Here is a 20671-nt window from a genome sequence, read left to right as displayed (position 1 = left end):
CCGACTGGATGAAAGATAACTGCCTAAAACTCAATACAGACAAAATGAAAGTGCTGATCTTCGGAAACAACATTCTCCTCGTGGTATGACTCCTGGTGGCCTCCCGAACTAGGACCCTCACCCACGGCGATAGACCATATCTGCAACCGTCACATCATCCTGGACAGCAAGCTCACCAAGAAAAGCCAGATCAACCCAGTTTCCTCCTCCTGCTAGCTCACTCTTTGCATGGTCTGCAAGTTTTTCAAATGTCTCCTGTCAACACCAGACAAACCGTCGCTCAAGCCCTATTCACCTGCCGGCTGGACTATGGCAACACACTCTACGTAGGAATCATCTCGCACGTCCTGAAGAGACTGCAGACGATACAGAATTCAGCTGCCAGGCATCTTTGAACTCCCTAAGTGGAGCCACATCACTCCCCATTTCAGGAGCTCCACTGGCTCCCCATTCAAAAGAGATGTCAATTAAAGATGCCGATCCACACCTACAAAGCCCCACACAACCAAGGACCAGCATATATCAACCACTGCCTGAACCTCCACCAACACACCAGACACCTGCGCTCCACCTTCCTCTCCCTCGCTCACACTCCACGCATCTGCTGGAGCAACAGTGGAGGATGCTCCTTCCCTACCTCCCTGCAAAGCCCTGGAAAGACCTACCCCTTCAACTCCAGACCTCACCTCTTTGTTGGAATTCAGGAAAGGATACAAGACCTAGCTGTTCAACTGAACCCTCTATTAGCAGCAGGGTTCTCAATGCGTGGATACCCTCACAGGTGATTAGCTATGCTTTATAAATCCTGTTTGACTGATTGATTTATCAGAATAGACCTGCACCTAGTAAATTGTAGTCTTAAGCTGGTAAACATACAGTTCAAAGCCTTCTGAGGTATCATAATTGTCTACATCATGAATAAAGCATTACTCACAAACAATAGGTGACACAGTGAGGTCACAAGTGTGGTTATAGTTAAACAAAAATGGGTCTTTCAATGCTTTGAATATGGTGCAATGTTTGAACATCATAGATCAAGACTAGCAGTGCTGCATAGCATTCAAAAACAAGTTGGTATGCAGTGTTTTAAAACAACAAGCATCCTTAGTTGTACCTGTGTCGTTAAAACAAATCAAAATTGAATACAATTAAGAGTCCTCTCTGAGTAAGTAGTCCTGTATGAGTATTTTAAATGCATATGTACAGTTCGGGTACTTTTTGAATGTGAGTGGCATTTCAGGTAGATTTTTAACTCTAGCAGAACCACTGGGGTATTTTTGGAGAGCGAAACTACAAATCTGAACGCGAACTGCAGTGTGTTGAATGCGAGCGGCAGTTAACATGGGCGCTCAATAAACATTTCAGGTAGATGGGTAGATATTTCATTCCAGCGACCGTTCGGGTAACTTTGGAGTACAAATCTACAAATCTGAATGCAAATTGCAATGCTTTGAATATGAGTAACTGGAAATCAACTTATAATGACATTTCAAAGTTGAATCTTTACCTAAACGGACGGTGTGGGTAATTTGTTTGAGTGTGAGGTGCATTTTGCATAATTGCATGTAATGTCACAGTAATATCACGTAATTACGCTACATAAAATTAGGTGAGTTACGCCCTCTCATAGTTTATAGTAGGCTCCCTCTCTATTAGTCCCATGGGGCTGAGCCCACACCCTCTTGTTAGTGATGCACCTGATGAGAGGCAAACACTACAAAGATAGAATTGTGGAAAACCTACCAGAATGTTTTAGGTGACACAGAAAACATATTATGCCCAAACTTATACATAACTGGTATAAGGTAGTATGGGTAATAATTAATTTTCCCTCGTTCTCTTCTGTTGAATCCCTTCCCCAACCAGCCTCACCACGCTTACCTACAAGGGCCGCTACTGTTTACACTTCAGAAAGTGAGACTTCTCTGTCAAACTCTGACACTCCTACAGTTGTTTTTGACCATACGCCATTAATCCTTTAATCCTACTTCTCTGTATTATGGTCACCATGCGTCTAATATGATGTTGATGTCGTTTTAAAGAAGGTTAACACCTAAACCTAATTAATCATATATGTTATCATACATTTTGTTTGAAAACGTATGTGAGTGTCCCTTAATGGCATACTTGCTGTACTTGTGGCCCAACTCAAAAATGATACATTCATTTATGATCTGAAGATGTATTATTGAGAATCAAAAACACCCAGTGACAGTTTTTGTCCATTAAATCCTTTAACTCCTTTAAGGTATCTTATACCTGTCCTCACACAGGCCCTAAATGACCTCTCCTTACGGTTGTTGGTGGTAATGGTGGCTATGGTCAACTTGAGCTCAGAGCACATATTGTGTCTCAGGTTTGAGATGGTTTTACAAGCAGAGATTATCTGAGGAAAGCCCTCCATTGGAATATGTGATGTAGGAAGCACTTAGTAAAATGTAAAAGGATTAGTCTGTTGTAAGTTGGATGACCTGGTACCTGCTTGGAGAAGGTGTGTACTCTTTTTTTGCCCTGTCATTCCTGTGGAACGTCTATGGCTTTTCTATCCTGTGGGACAAAGTGAAGGAAACATAAAATGAGTCAAAATGCCCTTTTGCTGCTTATGACATATGGTGGCAATACATGGTGTCATCCTTGTTTTGGAACTTTGAAAAAAGCTGGAGATATGTCCGTAGGTTGAGCTCAGCAAGATAAAAGACAGAATCCCAACATAAATGTGCACACACTAGTTCACAAATGAACAACTATGTTTGTACATGTGAGGGAAACCTCCCTGGTCATTCATGAAGACAAGGTGGAGATACTATGAACCTGAAGTGAAACTAAAGAGAGAGAACTTTGTCAGTTACTGAAAAGTCTGCACAGGTAGAACAACATCAAATTTATTTTGAGTTATACCAAAAGCAACTGAACTCTTAGATTCATAAAGTAACATTCCAACAAGGGACAAGAGCACAACCAAGGTCTAGATTGTAGAAAAGAAAAATCCAACATTTACACGCACATGGGGCATATAAACGCAAACAACAGCGGATCACTGGATTTCAGTCACGCCTCATGCTTCAATACCCTAAAGATGCAAAGGAAGATTTTCAAATGACTCCTAATCCGCACCTGGAAAGCCATCACGCATATCCCGGTCACAAGCAAGCTGTACTACGGGAATATTCTTTATGCTGCGATCAACAAAAAACTCACCAGAAGGTTGCAGGCCATTCAGATTTTGGCGACCAGAATCACTCTCAAACTCCTAACAAGACACTCACAGCACACCACGCCATGAAGGAACTCCCCAGGCTCCCCATTCAGAAACTAGCACAAGTCAAACTCCTCAACCACACTTTTAAGGTACTTCTTAAAACCGGCCCAGCATACCTCAACCATCCCATCTGCTTTTACAAACCTTCTAGACACATCTTCTGGTCTGGACTCCAACTTCCACACACCACACACATACGAAAAACCATATCTGGTGTGGGGTAACCTGCTGCTAAACGTAAGCGCCTCCTCCTCACTTCTTGGATTCCACAAGATACTGAAGAAGGCCATAGGTGTGGCTAGTCTCCCCTCTGCTCAGCTGTAAGATCCCTTCATGTGTGATAGTGTGCTCTAAAAATCTGCATAACATTACAAGACAGTTATCCTATCACTGTTCACCCTCACAAAGCGAATGCAATCCTTCGCCTGCTCACTTTGCACTGATTAAAGCCTGCTCTAAGACACCTTTTCTACGCGGTTTACAACGAGGGCAATGCTGCTAGTTGCAAGCAGTATTATGCTCTTTAAGGGCCTGATTCATAAAGAGAGTTACGACTAGTGAAGTTACAAGTGCGGAATCTCCACACTTGTTGTGGAATCTCCGCACTGAGCACTACAGTGAGGAAACTCCACCTCAAATATGGAGACTCGGCACTCAGAACGTTACGAAAGTCGTAAGTCCCTTTGTGACTCGGCCCCACAGTACTTATGGTACTCCTCGGCTCTAGGGGAATGCTTCTTTTTAGCAATCTGTCTAAACAAGGAAATAAAACCCCCTGAAACAAATATTATAGAATGTAAAGGACAGAAAATGCATTTTAGTAAATATAACACAAAAGTGCCACTTTCGGTTTTAAACTATTTCTTTGTTATTCAAAAGAGTGTGTCAGTTAATTCTGCTATGCCATTGAGCGATGCAGTTTTGTTTATTTTACAGATGTTCTGGTGTGGATCGTCCGCTATGGCGGAGGAGCCTGGCCCCACTGCTTAAAGGCGGAAAATGAAAAAAATAGAATGATAATAACACACTTATATTATCACTTTATTTTTCATTGACTCAGCAGAGTTTGCTGAGTCTGCCGAGTCTGGGGCAGGGTGGGGCCAGATCACAGCATCACCAACAGGGGCTAGTGTGCATTGAAAGTGCTCATGTCGGTTTGGGGGGCTGTCCACGGCCGACCAAACTGACATGCACACTTGGATATCTCCAGGCTATTCCTTGGGGGAAACATTGTTTACAACACATGTGTTACAACGTGTGCCATTACACTGCATTTTTACATCGCAGAATCCATTACAACGCATGTCATTACATCGCATAATCCATTACAACGCATTCCCCAAAGTAACGCCCCAGCGGAGTTAGAATAGTAATTGCGTTGTAATGGATTATGCATTGTAACGTCATGCGCTGTAACGGCATGTGGTGTAATGGATTATGTAATGTAAAAAATGCATTGTAATAACATGCGTTGTAACGTGTGTGTTGTAAAGTGTCATATTCATTCCTTGGAGATATCTGCAGGGCTCAGGAGCACACTCTTCCATCACTTCTGGAGCGTAAAATCGGCCCGCTCCGTCCAATCCCAGTGCTTCTCTCATGCTTTGAGTAATAGCATGAGAGAAGTGCTGGGGTTGCGTGGTGAGCTCATGGGAAAGTGGTTCCGGGAGCAGAGGAGCTACTCGGCAGCAGAAGGTAAGTGTATATATATTTTTTTATTTTCCCCCGCTTAGACCGCACACTGCCCCGCATGTAGAATGGGCAGCAGCTGCGACTGCAGATGTCAACAAATGCTGGGATAAGTCAAACGCAGCGCATTCCTTTAGCATTCTGGCAACAACAGTTTAGCACAGACTAAGGTGGTTAAAACAACACTGCCATGGCACAGACCTTTCTTAAATTAGCACTTTCAGTACTCACTGTAAAATGTTAGCCCTAAAAGTAATGGCAAGTAGCATGTTTTTTATAAAGAGACTGTTAGAACCCGGGGGTCTCTGGTTGGCAGAGGTACGTACCTTAGACCAAGTAGGGACCCTCGCTTCCAGTCAGGGTGACGGAACAGCCCTCTGAGATAACCCCTGCTCACCCTCTAGGTAGGATGGCGCGAGCAGTCTAGGCTAAACAGAGGCAATGTGGATAACATTTGCACTTAACGCAACAATAATCCCCAATCCACCACAAACTGAGACCACACAGGTAAGTATATATAAAATATAACTTTATCTAGTTTCAGCAAGGTAAATCAAGCATTTGCACGATAATCACTTTTTTGATAACAGGTTGCGCTTAATCTTAAGGTTGGTACTTGTAAATAGGAAGTTCTTGTCATTTAAAACAATAGTCTCTGGTCTCTTGTGAATCAGGGTTCCAAAATAATCACGACTGACTTATTTTAAGAAAATGTGCTCCCAAAAACGAGCAAGGAACCCTCTGCCCACGCGTGCTCTTATGCGTGGGCTTCACGCGCTGCAAATGCGCTCTTTGCGCGATGCCCGGGGACTCTTTCTTTCCCCCGGGACAGACTCACGCGTTCCTGAGCTTTGGGCGCCTCGCGCACAGCAGATCTCCCGCGTCCCCACCCCGGCCGGTCCCCTTGTCCTCTCCCGCCCGCTCTCGACAATCCAACGAGCGGCGGGGGAGGTGGTGCTGCTCACCTGGTGGGGGACGGCTGGCCGGGGGTGCGGAACGCATCAGAGTCCCTCGGCGAGGTCGGCTCTCGCTGAGGGGTCGTCTCCTCTCTTCCTTCTCTCCGCGCCGGGACCAACCAATCCCGTCGCGGCGTTGTGTCGAGCCTCCCGCAGCACCCGGGAGTCAGCCAATGGCAGTGCGGCTCCCGGGGCAGGCCAACGATGACACTCCTCTCCTTCGGCCAATCACGGCCCGATCCCGCTGATGACGCTGCGCCGCACGGGCCAATCCCGTCGCGGCGTTAGTGAGGGGGCTCGGCTCCCTCCACCAATGGGAGCGCGGCGGCTTCGTTCTTCGCCGCGGCAGCTCCTGGACCTCGGAGCAAGTCACGGGGGGGGGTTTCCTGGCCCCGGGCCGCGGTGGTGATTTGGCGGCACAGGGTTTTCAAGGGCGCTGGTCACGACTAGACCCCCCTCTCGACCTCCCCACCGCCTGGGAGCGGATTTCACGAGGGGAGGCTCCACAAGCCTCCGACCCTCACTGGTAATGTGCCGATGAGCACACCGATCCCCTCCTCACGCTCAGCAGTCAAGCACCACGCGTCTCGGGTCACAACAGCACGATTTTGCAGCTGTTTTCTGGGACAGTTTTTGGAACCTTTAGCCCTGGGTTCCCAACAGGAGGCCAGCTCTTCTCAGGCCCTTGGAGATTCAGTTGTAAACACAGCACACAGCAGAGTCTTGGCAGTTTCAAGTAGGCAGGGTCACAGCACACAGCAAAGTCCCTTTCTCCTCCTCAGGTTCCAGGTAGACATTAGAACAGGTCAGCCCTTAGAGCACACAGCAAGGCAATCTTCCTTTGGTTCTCTAGCCGTCCTCCTTCCAGCCGAGGTTCCTTCTTGGTTGCAGAATTTCAGAATCTAAACTTCTGTAGTCAGGGGTCCTTTCCTTATACCCCTCAATGTCTTTGAAGTCCTTTGAAGTCTTTGTGCATGGAGGCCCTTGGTCCAGTCTAAACCAGTTCTGGGGGTTGCGGAGCACTGAGGTGTCTCTGGTTTTCTTCTTCCTGTCAGCTTCAGGGCCAGAGGTGTCAGTTGACCACCAGGAGGGAGCTAACATGGGGGAGGTAGGCCTTGGCACAGCCCAGTACTTATCAGGCATTCCTTCCTCCCACCTCCCAGGCAGGCAGATGTGCCCTTTCATCCCCGGCTGGCTCCGACCCTCTCCTCTGGGGCTCTGCAGCCCCCCCTGTCACATCCAGACCAGGCAGGCATTCCACAAACCCAGGCACACAGAAAGGTTTAGACAAGAGAACAGCCACTTTCTAAAAGTGCTATTCTCCAACACAGGATTTAAAAACACCCTTCACTAAAAGATGTGTCATTAAATTCTGAGTTCAGAGATATCTTTCACTTATGTCCCATCTTGTTCCTATGGGAAGATAGGCTGGTATCACATGGGCCCAGCCTCCTCCATGTTACTCTATGGAGCAGATAGCCTTACAGCAGTGAGCGCATAAAATGGCTGCAGCCCACTACCAGAGCATATTACCTGCACTAGTACATGCTCTACCTTATCCATACACTGCACCCTGCCCAGGGGGGTACCTTGAGCCTTCTATAGGGGTGTCTGATGTGCACAGACAGGGAAGGATTAGGCCTAGCCAGTGGGGACACTGGCCAGGCTGACATGGCAGTCACTGACTGCACACAGGCTCTGCGCTGGCAGGCCTGAGTCACCATTTAAAGCTACTCATGTGGGTGGCGCAATCTGCGCTGCAGGCCCACTAGTAGCATTTGTCATCACCAGCCCTGGCACACACAGTGCACTTTACTAGGGACTTCGTGGTGATACAAATATGCCAATCAATATCACAATTTACAGAGGGAGCACTTACACTCTGACACTGATCAGCAGTGGCAGAGTGTCCAAAGCATCTTAATCAGCAAAAACGAAATCCAGCACAGCATCACAACACATGAGTCAGAGGCAAAAAGATGGGGGAAGAACCACGCCAAAAGGTGTCAGGTCTAACAGAGACCATCTAGTGTAGATCAGAAAAATTGTTCTTTTAACGCAGCCCTGCATGCTACCAATCACTAATAATAGGGATTAGAACATTAGAATGTTGAGCACTCTATTGAATACAATGGAGTGCTCCATGCTTCTACAGGCCGGTAAAGGCAGACAGATCAACATTCCAATGTTGTTTAAACAAAGGCCTCACGGAGCCTGAGGGGATGTCAACCCCCTCGGGCTCAGAGAGGCCCTTGTTTAATTTGTTAGAACATTCTGCACCCTAGTGGCAGAATGTTCTACTAGCCTTATAGCCCTTCGTAGCTGGGCTATACCGGCTATTAAAGTTCAGCTCCCTTGTTAAAAGCCATCGCCTTTGGCTCGGGCCTTTGACAGCCGGTATAGCCCAGCTATATATATATATATATATATATATATATTCTAGAATATTGCTTTGCTTGAAGATGTCAGTTTGGGTTTTGAGTCTACTGTGGCATTAGTCATTGGATGGTCCACTTAAGGTAGTTGTGTAAGAAACAGTAAGGCTGTGTTTTGTATGATAAAATGAGTTGAAGTTTAGTTAACTGGTGATTGGAAGATAAGCGTTTTATTACATGTTATTTATTATTGTTATGATTTAGTTGTGTTTTCTGTTAGATGTTGTCTTGCCTATTTCTTATTGTTTTATGTACCTTTTAGTTGTTTCTGGTGTAGTTTTAATTGAAAATTATTTATATTTTATTTATTTGTTTTAGTTTTATTACAACAAATTCAATTTTCCATCTAAGCAGTAGAATCACAAAATTATCTCGTCTTTGCTATCAGAGCCACTCCACAGGATCTTGCATTTTTTCGAAATAATTAAAAAGTGGCTTTTTAAAATCTGAGATGCTGTTATGTGTATTGGGTGTTGATTTCTTATCCCAAGCGGTAATTACACAGTAAGCGAACATTTCCAAAGAAAACCTCATACCATTTAAGAAAACAAGGTTGCTAAGGGTTATTTACTCTGTTATGGATCAGGTCGCAAATGTTTCTCCTTTGATGCCAACTATAGGAACGTTGGACTCACTTCACCTTCTGACATCTTGTAACAGTGCTAACTATGCAGGGAGGAGCCAGTAACACAGAAAAAGAACTGGCTGTTCCATCCCCGAAGACAGCACATAATTCCCCTGCTTTAAATGAGGCGGTACTGTGCAAATACGCTTAGCCTAGCAGAGAGAACATGTGGTCACGCTGAACCGCTGCCTAAGAGCTCATCCTACTAAACAATAGAGTCTGTGAGGAACTTGGGCTGTGCGTCACATGCTGCAGCTGTATTCTGAGACATCCCTGAGGCTTCAGTGGGCATGGAATCAAAATCCTGTGTTTCCCTTCCCTGTAATGTGTATTTATGTGTCACTTATGGAGGCGAGGAAAGTGCTTTTGCAACAAAAGAGATTTTGGTAGCCTTGCATGAAGAGACATAACTACATTTCGACTTATGTGAAAAGTCACTTTTACTGAGAAACTGTCACTCAATTTAGAGTGTCTGTGGGAATTTATTATGGCATTTTCTTCTGAAATGGAGAAGGCATGTGAGAGATTTGTTATGGGCTCTTACACCGAGAGGCAAAAATAAATCTATATTGTGTTGCAAGAGAGAATTTCAGTTTCACTTGTTTTTATTTGTAAAATTTTTTGGATTGATTAGATTTAAAATGCCCTCAGGGACAGCCCTAAGGGTCATTAGACTAATACGCAGAGATGTGGAAACACCATGATTTACAGTGTCTTGTACCGGGTTCCCAACATTGCTCTAAGTCTCTGGGGACACCATGGGGCATATTACCAACAACTAGCGAAAATTATAGCAAAATGCGCTTAGCGACTTTTTTTTTATCGCTGCCTATCGCTGGATATTTTAGCGGAGAAAACATGCTATTAGCAAAGTTTTTCTCCTTAGCGCTAAAATATCCAGCGATAGCGGCGTAATGCGAGAATATCGCTGAGAATATAGTGATATTCTCGCAATAGCGTCAAAATGCTCTTAGCCATGTTATCCACCTCCCATTGGATAACATGGCTAAGAACTGGTCTGTAGTACAAAAGGGGGTGGTGATGGACGGAGCATCTGAACCAATCAAACACTCACACCCAGTCAACAGATCTGGGTTTAATCCATCACCGTTCTTTAGCCCACTCTGCCACCCCAGTTCAGACATGGCCATATGCAAATCAGTCTGACCCTGTGCCTCATGGGAACAGTCCAGCCCGAACTGCCAAGCCATGCTTTCCCTGGACCGGAAACAAGCTTCCGAGGACCGGTTTCTGGCATTTCAGCCGTCTTCAGCCCGGCTTGCTTGAATCCAGTGGCAGAGTGAGCAAGGGACTCACGTCTGAGCATACCCTGCCAACTTATGGCGAACAAAGTGGTACAAAAGGGGGTGGTGATGGACGGAGCATCTGAACCAATCAAACACTCACACCCAGTCAACAGATCTGGGTTTAATCCATCACCGTTCTTTAGCCCACTCTGCCACCCCAGTTCAGACATGGCCATATGCAAATCAGTCTGACCCTGGGCCTCATGGGAACAGTCCAGCCCGAACTGCCAAGCCATGCCTTCCCTGGAACGGAAACAAGCTTCCGAGGACCGGTTTCTGGCATTTCAGCCGTCTTCAGCCCGGCTTGCTTGAATCCAGTGGCAAAGTGAGCAAGGGAATCACGTCTGAGCATACCCTGCCAATTTATGGCAAACAAAGTGGTACAAAAGGGGGTGGTGATGGACGGAGCATCTGAACCAATCAAACACTCACACCCAGTCAACAGATCTGGGTTTAATCCATCACCGTTCTTTAGCCCACTCTGTCTCCCCAGTTCAGACATGGCCATATGCAAATCAGTCTGACCCTCTGCCTCATGGGAACAGTCCAGCCCGAACTGCCAAGCCATGCTTTCCCTGGACCGGAAACAAGCTTCCGAGGACCGGTTTCGGCATTTCAGCCGTCTTCAGCCCGGCTTGCTTGAATCCAGTGGCAAAGTGAGCAAGGGACTCACGTCTGAGCATACCCTGCCAACTTATGGCGAACAAAGTGGTACAAAAGGGGGTGGTGATGGACGGAGCATCTGAACCAATCAAATACTCACACCCAATCAACAGATCTGGGTTTAATCCATCACCATTCTTTAGCCTACTCTGCCACCCCAGTTCAGACATGACCATATGCAAATCAGTCTGACCCTGTGCCTCATGGGAACAGTCCAGCCCGAACTGTCAAGCCATGCCTTCCCTGGACCGGAAACAAGCTTCCGAGGACCGGTTTCTGGCATTTCAGCCGTCTTCAGCCCGGCTTGCTTGAATCCAGTGGCAAAGTGAGCAAGGGACTCACGTCTGAGCATACCCTGCCAATTTATGGCGAACAAAGTGGTACAAAAGGGGGTGGTGATGGACGGAGCATCTGAACCAATCAAACACTCACACCCAGTCAACAGATCTGGGTTTAATCCGTCACCGTTCTTTAGCCCACTCTGCCACCCCAGTTCAGACATGGCCATATGTAAATCAGTATGACCCTGTGCCTCTGGGAACAGTCCAGCCCGAACTGCCAAGCCATGCCTTCCCTGGACCGGAAACAAGCTTTTGAGGACCGGTTTCTGGCATTTCAGCCGTCTTCAGCCCGGCTTGCTTGAATCCAGTGGCAAAGTGAGCAAGGGACTCACGTCTGAGCATACCCTACCAACTTATGGCGAACAAAGTGGTACAAAAGGGGGTGGTGATGGACGGAGCATCTGAACCAATCAAATACTCACACCCAATCAACAGATCTGGGTTTAATCCATCACCGTTCTTTAGCCCACTCTGCCACCCCAGTTCAGACATGGCCATATGCAAATCAGTCTGACCCTGTGCCCCATGGGAACAGTCCAGCCCGAACTGTCAAGCCATGCCTTCCCTGGACCGGAAACAAACTTCCAAGGACCGGTTTCTGGCATTTCAGCCGTCTTCAGCCCGGCTTGCTTGAATCCAGTGGCAAAGTGAGCAAGGGACTCACGTCTATGCATACCCTGCCAACTTATGGCGAACAAAGTGGTACAAAAGGGGGTGGTGATGGACGGACCATCTGAACCAATCAAACACTCACACCCAGTCAACCGATCTGGGTTTAATCCATCACCGTTCTTTAGCCCACTCTGCCACCCCAGTTCAGACATGGCCATATGTAAATCAGTCTGACCCTGTGCCTCATGGGAACAGTCCAGGCCGAACTGCCAAGCCATGCCTTCCCTGGACCGGAAACAAGCTTTTGAGGACCGGTTTCTGGCATTTCAGCCGTCTTCAGCCCAGCTTGCTTGGATCCAGTGGCAAAGTGAGCAAGGGACTAGGCGATAGCGCCGTTTTCGACTGCTTTCAGTCGCTAACGGTTTGGGTACGCCCACCTTGCATGTCATTAGCGATAAATATCGCTGACATGCAAAGCGGGCCCCAAACCGCTCATTATCGCCTAAATGCTATCGCTAACTGCTGTTAGCCACAGCTTGATAATGGGGCGATAGAATTTTCGCCGCTTAGCGGCTGAAAACGGCAGCTAAACCGGCGAAATGTGCCTATCGCCCCCCTTGATAATATGCCCCCATGTTCTAGAAACAGGCTTTTCTTTCACTTACCGATGTAATGTGGTACATTAGTTAAATCGGCTAATTAGCAATTATCGGAAACTACCACTCCCAGCATGCATTTGATTGCTAAACAAAGCATAGGCTACAACCTGGTGACCTTAATGACATGCAGTCACGTGATTACCCATAACAGGAGTCAGGTCAGGATGTAAGAGGCACACAGTCCTTGCAACATGACCCAAGTGAATCAGAAAGATTTGTATAGCGCACTAATTGCCCGAGCGACTATCCAGACGCTTGGGCAGGTACAAAGGCCAAGATGTAAATTTTAGAACAGGGACACTGAAGGTTGCATTTACCAATGCAAATCAAAATGGTCACGGCTAGGGGTGTACACCAAGCCACTGTTATGGAATGTCATGATATTTCACAATTATTTTGTTGAATTATGCTTCAAGAAATACAGACATGAGACTACTTTATACAGAAAATGTCTCTAAGCAAGACATTTTGAGTGCGAACAAGACTTCTGTACACAAAAATTATGCAAACATGAATAATAAAAAAGTTCCTAAATGTCACTTACAAAAGCTTGAGATAGCAAATTGTAATGCAGGTGCAATACAATTTCGCCAGGTCTAGTCATTACTTGATCTTTCAACAATTGCAAGTGAATGGAGATGGCCCCTTTCCTTGTGACTTGGGAGCTTTGCAACTGCACAGTTTTAAAGATGATTATTACTAGGGGTGGGCGATAAATTTGCAGAGATTTGGCAACTCTGCATTACGCTTGTATTGCAGAGTTATGGAAAACTCCGCCAACTGTTGGATGGCAGCGGTTTTTTTCATGTGCGCATATGGTAAGTTGCCAGGCGCAAGCGAAAATTAAACATTTCCTAGCGAGGATCATGCTTGTTTAAAGCTTACTGACTACCAAATGAGCCATATCAATCACCGGTTTGAAGTAAAATCATTTAAAAGTAGAGTCCGAAGACCAGTCTACTGCGTTCAGAATGTCTTCCAGATGAGCTCCCAGGGTAAAGGCTTTGGAGGCCATGGCCCCCTAGTAGAATGAGCCCCAAAGGCTCTGAGGTAAATACCAGCCTACTGAATTACCCACCTCAACCAACGGGCGATGGTGGGGGAGGAAACCGCCCTGTGGGGTTTGCGCAGTGCGATGAGCAACTGTCTCTCCCAAGGAGGACGAAACTCCTCTGACATTTCCTCATAGGCCTTGAAACACGAGACCACGCAAAGCTTGAGGGAATCCGGAAAGGAGGGATAGGAGATGGACGTCGTGCCACACTTAGTTCGATGACGAACATTGAAGGTGTCCCCTTAGAGAGAAAAGATCCTGCTGGTAACATCCAGGGCCATACCATCCGAGTCCCTCCTGCAAGAGATAAGGCAGAAGAGCATGGCCAAATTGGCCCACAGCACCTTTCGAGAGAAGAATCTGTTCGGCTGCCAAGACAAAACAGATTCAACACCAAATTGACATCCTAGAGCTGAGAATAACGAGGCTCCAGTGGTAGAGAGATGTGAATGCCCCGTAGAAGCCGGCACACCAAAGGATGTTCACCCACCAGAGAACCATCCATAGGCATGTGACCCGCCGAAATGGCAGAACGGTATGTATTGACGGTCCTGTCTGCCAAACCACCTTCCTCCTTCTCCAGGTGGATCTGTAATGCTTGACTGTACTGTCCGCCCAGTCCTTGGACATGAAATTCTCAGTCGCTCCTGAAAGGCCTGGGACCGCCCATCATCCCCTGTAATCCTCCAGGCCATTAAAGCCAAGGAGCCTTTGGCTATTAGAGGATGAGGAACATTGTCCAGACTGAGAAGGAGGTTGGGGAAGGCGGGGGAGTGGTATTGGAGAATCCCCAGAAAGTTCCAGAAGAACCGGAAACCAAACTTGAGACCTCCAGACTGGCGAAATAAGGACCACGTCCGCTCTCTGGCGCCGGACCCGAGCCGAGACCCTCGTCAACATCGCGAACGGGGGAAAAGCATATCCCGTTTAGGACCGCCAATCCTGAAGAAAGGCGTCCGTCTGCACTTCCAGGGGATCCGGTCTCCAACTGAAGAACCAGGGAAGTTGGTGATCCAACCCGGGAGGTGAACAGATCCACTGAAAATGGACCCCAGATACTCTGGAGGTCCGCAAAGACTCCCGGGTGAAGCTTCCAAAGGATTGCATCGTAAATATTGCGAGAGTGGAAGTCCGCCACCAGGTTGTCCTGACCCGGTAGGTACTCGGCTGTCACCGAAACGTGGTGATCCAGGCAGTACTGCCAAAAATTCACTGTCAGATACGAAAGAGCTCTGGAGCGCGTAACCCCGAGGTGGTTGATGTAACGGATGGCCGATACATTGTCCATCTTGGGAAGGACACAGGACCGGACCGAGTCTTTGGTCCAACATTGGATCTCAAATGATCCTGCCAATAGTTCGAGACAGTTAATATGTACTGTTGTTCTTGAGGGGACCACACACCTCCTGTGGTAAAGTCGCCACACCTGGCACCCCACCCGTACCTGCTGGTGTCTGACTCTATAACGATATCCGGCACAGAACTGAAAATTGCACGCCCATTCCAGGCTTCCATGTTGGTGAGCCACCATTGGAGTTCCTCTCTGGCCTCCGCCGAGAGGGTTACCTTCTGAGAGTAGGTCAACCCCATGCTCAAATGATGGGCCTTGAGACGTTGCAGTGCCCTGTAATGGAGTGGGCCCGGTAAGATGGCTTGGATCAAGGCCGAGAGTAGACCCACGATCAGGGCCAGCTGCCTTAGGGAGAGCTGGGGCTGAACTAGTGCTCTCTTGAGCTCGTGACGTATCTTCGTCATTTTGCGAGCCTGGAGACTGAGGGTATATTCTACTGAGTCAATGGAAAAACCTAGGAACACTACTCTCTGGGCTGGGGAGAGGGTAGATTTCTCCTCGTTGATCACAAAGCCTAAGCCCTGAAGAAGGTCCACAGCCCTCTGCAACTGGTAAGCTAAGGCACGAGGACACTGAGCCAACAGGAGGAGGTAGTCCAAATAAACTATAAGCCTTATAGCCAATGCTCTCAAACGTTCGACCACTGGAGATAGAGACATGCCATCCAGTCGCTGGGCCTGAGAATGTCACAAAGAAGATGGATACCCTCCATCTTGACATGGCGGTAAACTAGCCATTCGTTGAACTCGTGCAGATTTATGACGAGTCTCTGGTTATCTGCTGATAAACCCGTAGGGGTGAAGGGAGGTCTCCACTACCGTACTATTGGCGAGAAGGGACTGTACCTTCTGGTCAACTAAGGCAGCGTCTGCCACAGAAAAGGCGAGAGGCCGCGGCGGAACCGGTTTCATGGGATGCCCGTAGAACTCGATATGGAAACCTTGCACCGTTTGTAGAACCCAGGCGTCTCCCATGACAGAAGTCCAAGCCTGGAAAAAATGCGCCAAATGGTCCCCCACTTTTAGAAGGGAAGAAGGGAGAACACTCACCGGATGAACTAGAGGTGCCACCACCTCTACCGCCTCTGTTCTTCCCACTACATTCTCTTGTCGGATAGACGTTTCCGAAATGGGCTTAGTCCTGGTATTGCCCGCCGTTGGAACCTTGTCTTATATTTTGGTTTGGACGGCGAGACGAGCGGCCCCTGCCTCGTCCAGCCCCTCGGAAAACCCAAGGGTGAAACACCTTCTTTATGGAGGACTGAGCTTTATCTAAAGACATAAAGGAGTGTACAAAACGTCCGAGCCCTCGAAGAAAAGGTTCCCCGAAGAGGCCGCCTCAGGCAATGGCACCAGCTTCAGAGTTGGTGAGGTCCCCAAGCTTGGGATCAACCTTCATCAAAAGGGACCATTGCCGCTCTGTAGAAATAGTACAGTTAGCGTTCCCAAGGAACACTATTATGCACTGGGCCCATGCGGAGAGGGTGTCCGGGGAAATAGGATACCCCGAAGACTTAGCCTCCTCTGCCATATCTAAGAATTTCATGGCGGGCCCTAGGGCATCCACCAGCTTGTCTTGGCAAGCACACCAAGGCATGTCAATTGCCTTTTTAGGGTCCTTGACAAATTTCTGCAACTGGGCTACCACATACTGGGCTACCTTCTCACATGGCGCCCAGTCCGAGGATCTAGGATGTAGAATGTCATCAGGATCCAGCATGTCTGCGCAGATATCCTGGGAAGATGGCTCAGACGCCGGGCGGGACGGACACCAGGTGCGGGAGGGACCAGCATCATCATCATCCCCTGGAACAATTCCACTGTGGGGTTGGGTGCAATGGGTGGGGCCTTTGTTGCCTAGAAGGCTTGTTTAAGGCGGCAAAGTCGTCCATGTCAACCCCAGCCTCCTTAGGGTGCTTGGCGGGGGGTGGAGGGTCAGCAGTGGTGACGCTAGGATCAGAGGTGGAAATGGGGACGCTAGGATCAGGGGTGGCCGGGGTGGCGTGGTTGGCTGGGGTGGATTGGGCAACCCTGGCCAGCTTCTCGCAGGCCTGTTCGATGCGGCGGGAGAGGCGGTCCTCTAACAAACCCATAGCCTGCTCCAATGCCTTGTAGATGGACTCATCCACCTTATCATAGAAATCCTCATCCCACTGGAGTGCCGTTAGTGGGTCCTCCTCCCACTAGTCATCATTGTAAGCATCCTCCTGGTAGGATTCCATGCCAGGCGCTGATGACCCAACAAGGTAAGTGGGCAGATGTTAAGAGGGGCTAACTCTGGCTATAAGAGGCTGGTTTTCAGCATACAGGAATTTGGAACAGTGCTCACGACAAAAGGGGCAAGCCCTGGGCCCAAACAGCCCTAATGAACAATTTTAGTAAGATGACCTGCTTCCTGGGCCTCAGCAGGTAACCCTGCCCTACAGACTCACCAGGAGCATTTAAACACGGCAGAAAACGGACTCACAGAGTCAGAACTACCAAAACGCCACTCTGTCTAATGACAGCTTTCTACAGACTCAAGCGAGCGTTCACGGGTCATTAAGCGCGTTGAAACCAGACACAGACCCCACAGGGTGTAAGAAGCAGGCAGTGCAGTCTCCGGCACAGTAGGGAGTTCTAAGATTACGGAGTGAAATTAACGGAATCTAAGGTACGCCTGTCGTGCCGAGGACGCGATGCGCCCTCTAGCGGCCGTAGGAATGCTGCGAGCCGCAATACATCACAGCCGTTAGGGAGGGCACTCCCACGGCTGAGTACGAGTCCCCCGGCATGCAGTTGACTCACACTGAGGAAAGCAATCAAAAATATGCCAGAAAATATGAAAATGCGGCCAAATATCAAAATGCGGCCCAAGAACGAGGCGTGCAGCAGTCGGAAGTCGGCGTGCGTACCTGACAGAACAGCCTGACGAAAATACGAGCAGCGGTAGCAGCAGAAAGAGCACGATCGTAACGGAAAATAATCCGCCAGCAATACAAGCACTCACAATACAAGAGATAATCAAGCACAATACCAGAAAAAATATAAATGAATACAATTACGCGCAACAGTATATACTGCTAGAGAGCAATACCATGACTTAACTGGCTGCGAGCAGCGAAGAAAGAGGGGGAATAGAAGTTGACAGAGGACTATCATAGCCGTGGAGCCCTGTGATTGGTGGATTTATGTGGACACTCTGTACTGGGACACTCTATTGTTTGAATCTTGTTATTCCCTATGGTTCATGGGAATAGTGGTTGTTAAGTTCTTTGAATGGCTGCTATTCAATAAAGTGAAGAAAGAATAGCATACTCCTCGCCTCCGGTCCTGACATAGAATTGGCATCCCCTCCCACAATTTTTGAGTGCTACGAGGGCACCTGGCAAGATTTTCTCAAAGCGAGTGGTCGTATCCGTTTACGGAGAAAAAGCTACCGCTCAAGTAGAAAGTCTACTGGAGCAGCAGCAAAGAAGCAGCACCCTCTGATTTTGCTGCACGGAACAAGCTCCCGGCACTAAAAATCTTCACAAGCAGTCACACATGACAATTTCCGCCCATTTATGGAACACCTTGGAATCTCGCAGGGGCATATTAGCAAAAACGTTGTTAAAATTATTGCCGTTTTAGCGGCAGGAAACTGCCGCTAAAACGGCGATAATGGGCTTGCTAATATGAGCTATAGAATTCCAATAGAAGCCCAGGTTAGATGTGCAGGACATCTAACCTGGGCTTCTTTTGGAATTCTATAACGCATATTAGCAAGCCCATTACCGCCGTTTTAGCGGCAGTTTCCTGCCGCTACAACGGCGACAATTTTAACGACCTTCTTGCTAATATGCCCTGCAGAGTTTTCATGTACCTGCAAGATTCTGTGGTGTGAAGCAGCACCCTCTGATTTTGCTGCACGGAACAAGCTCCCGGCACTAAAAATCATCACAAGCAGTCACACATGACAATTTCCGCCCATTTATGGAACTCCTTGGAATCTCGCAGGGGCATATTAGCAAAAACGTTGTTAAAATTATCGACGTTTTAGCGGCAGGAAACTGCCGCTAAAACGGCGATAATGGGCTTGCTAATATGAGTTATAGAATTCCAATAGAAGCCCAGATTAGATGTGCAGGGCATCTAACCTGGGCTTCTTTTGGAATTCTATAACGCATATTAGCAAGCCCATTACCGCCGTTTTAGCGGCAGTTTCCTGCCGCTACAACGGCGATAATTTTAACGACCTTCTTGCTAATATGCCCTGCAGAGTTTTCATGTAACTGCAAGATTCTGTGGTGTGAAACCCAGATTCAAAAACTGGAAGTGGTTCATTGTGAACAGCCATTATTTTTTTAGCAAATAAAGCCTTCCCTCATAAGGGGAACAGGCTCCAGTCAGTTGGGGCCATGTCTCACTACTTTCTATTCCACTTCCAGCCTCTTTCATCCACCTCTCTACACTTCCTATCACTTTATCTCACTCTTGTAGGGTCTTTTTATGACTGCTTGCTTTTTTCTGTACTGTTTTCCCAAGTCTCTCTCCCTCATTCTTTCACTTCCTTCTATCTTTTTCTCTTTCTCGTTTTTGTTCAATCTGATGATTAGAAAATAAGTACCGCTCTCCAAAAATGAGTGTCGATACCAACCAGAGGAAGCCACCGGTAACCCTTAAGCACTGGTAGCCTCATGTGTCCTATGTTGTTTCGACTAGTTTTTGCCAGTCATGTGCCCTGAAGGGCTCCTATTGAGACACCATGATTGCACTGTGGCTGAAGAAGTCTGAGGGATCTATGTTTGTTGGCAATAGATGAAAGCAAGGTTATTAAAGGAAAAGCATTGGGTGACGTACGAGCTGGGAGTCATCAAAAGGATAAAAATAAAATTATATGTATCTACCATACAAACCTTGGATTCTTCAGAGATCCAGCAAGTACTCCATCTTGTGACATTTACAGAACATTAGTCCTTTTAAGTATTCAGCATGCACAGTTGTGGGCCTGATGCGCTCTATGACTTTACATTGTCCATCAAAGCAAAATTCCATGCTTGTTTTTAAAGCAAACGCCTGAAAGTGCAAAAATGCATTGCAATGAGCGACTGGAATTGTGAATTGCAATTGATACATTGCAATCACCTGCGATGTGTAAGGGGAACGCAGGCAGCAATGGAACTTTTTCTGACTTACAAGATGATGGTTCATTGTTTTGAGAAGCATTGGATGATAAACATTCTCAAAATTAAATTTGTCAATGGTGGATAGCTTCAACTGGGTGAGTGTGTCTTTCCTGGACGGAACATCATTTACAACGATATTCTAACCACACTGAATTTATCACGCACCCCTTACGATGCAAGTAAGTACATGTGTGTGGTAGTCCATATTTATGTGTGTGTATATATATATATATATATATATATCACCACTTCCACAGCAGCGACGGGGGAATCCAATCTCCCACCGCGGCAACGCAGACACGGACCAAAGTTTCTGTGCAAATTTCTTTATTCAGTTGCAACCCGCCATAACGTTTCGCCTCCTCAGAGGCTTGTTCACATGACCAATATATATGTATATATATATATATATATGTTACCTACTGGCGGTCGCAGTAGGAAGTTATAGTTAGAACCTTGTTTCTATTAAAAAAATGTTGTTTCTTTTGCCATTTTCTTTGGCGCTGTTTGAGGAATCTTCGTGAAATTTTACAAACCAATGATTCACTCAGGCCAGCTCCTGTCTTGAAGGTTT

Source organism: Lissotriton helveticus, chromosome 1_2, assembly GCF_964261635.1.
Source record: "Lissotriton helveticus chromosome 1_2, aLisHel1.1, whole genome shotgun sequence".
NCBI lineage: Eukaryota > Metazoa > Chordata > Amphibia > Caudata > Salamandridae > Lissotriton > Lissotriton helveticus.
This window is presented reverse-complemented; position numbering follows the sequence as displayed.